This window comes from Erigeron canadensis, chromosome 8 (genome assembly GCF_010389155.1).
Source record: "Erigeron canadensis isolate Cc75 chromosome 8, C_canadensis_v1, whole genome shotgun sequence".
Classification (NCBI taxonomy): domain Eukaryota; kingdom Viridiplantae; phylum Streptophyta; class Magnoliopsida; order Asterales; family Asteraceae; genus Erigeron; species Erigeron canadensis.
Genome location: NC_057768.1, coordinates 43,071,077 through 43,073,123, shown reverse-complemented (window position 1 = coordinate 43,073,123; position 2,047 = coordinate 43,071,077).

The following is a 2,047-nucleotide window of genomic DNA, read 5'->3' as shown; positions in this document are numbered from 1 at the left end:
ACAAACATTATCTATTCTTTCCTTAATTTGTTAATTTTATGAATTCTCCTCATAAGTAAATGTCCAAATACAGGAAAAATGACAAGACGGATCTCAAATGTGCTAGACATTAACCTTAACCCTAAAAACCTTGGACAGTGCTTGTACAAGTATTGGAACATGGCCATGTGCAAGTGAGCCAGTCAGAAAATGAGTTTAGGAGATTAGTCTTGGTAGATTATGAGGTAACTTTCTTATGTCTCTCTCATATTCTTAAGAATCGCCTCACTTGTTGCAGACATGTTTAGCATTTGCTACTAATTGTAGGGAACCAAGTTGATTGCACTTATATATGGCAACAACGTACGTCTTTGGCAAACCTATTAGCACAATATAAGAGATACTATATCTCAAATGCTGCAGTTGTTAGCAATGATCAAAAATACCGTATCAGCTCATACCCATGCTCTTGGGTTTTGAACAACAAAACTCTTATTGAGGAATTAGTTGATCCTATCCCAATGACACTGAATTGTGAATTTAACTTTACGAAGTTCACTGATCTACACAAATATGCTGACACGGACACCCTCCATAGTAATTTCTCTTTCTTCTAACCCAATTTGCATTTTATTTACCTACTTATTAGTACAACACTTCAACCTATTTATGTTCTACATTTAGATGTTCGGGGTATAGTTCTGCAATGCTTTCCCAGTAAAGAGCAAGGATCGCCGAATGTTACTACAAGGGATATTGTCATCGTCGATGAAGAGTAAGATGCCTTAACCACTTACATCGGTATTCCATGCTATGTACCTAACCGTCCATTATTTTAATGTAGCAAGATGCTTTTGCTACTGACTTTATGGAATACGTTTGATGATAACGAAGGGCAAACACTTTCTGGCATAATCGAGACCGGCCCAATGATCTTTGGATTGCGCCTAAAAGTGACAACTTTTTACGGTAAATGGATACCTATGCATTTAAGTACTGTATAACAACTACCTGTTTTCTTCCACCACCTAAAATAATTAGCATACAGGCCTCTCATTGACCACTAGATCATCTTCTGGCTTCATGATTAACCCTCCAGTAACACATGCCTTACAGATGCATGAATGGTACCTTATTAGAAACTCAGAATTTTTTTAATCACTCCTTGCAGTTACGCTTAAATAATGCTCTTAAATATGTACATGTTTTAATGTAAGGTACAACACCCACAAACAAGAACTTCAACAACTCCTTGCCCTTAAAAGTTACACCAATACTGACATACTCCTTCCTTATCCAAAACATGATGCTATAATCCCAATTGCTACAGCGGTTTCCTCCTTCAAAAAAGTAAGCGACCATTGTAAAGAACTCACTTGTTTAATAACACATGGTGTATATTCTAAACTAAACCATACAATCTTATTTTTTAAAATATTAAAAAAATAAATAGATAAAGACAGCTTGGGTTATGGGGAAAACAGACTTCCAAAGCAAGAAAGAAGCCCATGGTATACAGCTTGCGGTAATTGTCAAAAGGCACTAGATGCTGATCTTACTTGGGTGGTTACGTGTCCATCATGTAAGATAGAAACCCATTCAAGCACTGTAAGTCCATTTTTCTTTCTAATATCCTACAAGTTTGGATACTCATTTTTAAATGTTTTGTCCCCCATAACCATGTCCTGTTAATGCATCGGATAGGTCTAGAATTACAATTGAGATAGATGATGGAACTGGAAGTCTTTCTGCACTTGTATGCACACCTGATGCTGAAAACTCATGCCATTCACTGCAACGGAACTGAAAGAAGCTGAGGAAAATGTAAGCCTAACTTACTACTTCATTTACGAACATACATACACACGTGCTCATATTCATATACTTTTAGCAAACTAATAAACTTGTATATGAAATATTTGTGTTTACATATACAAACTAAATCTTCTTCTAACACACATCTGCTTAAATTCATATGTTCGTATCTAAACGGATACGTAAAACTAACTGATATTTGAATGTTTATTCATATTCTTTAATACTGGTACATCATTATTACAGAGTATTG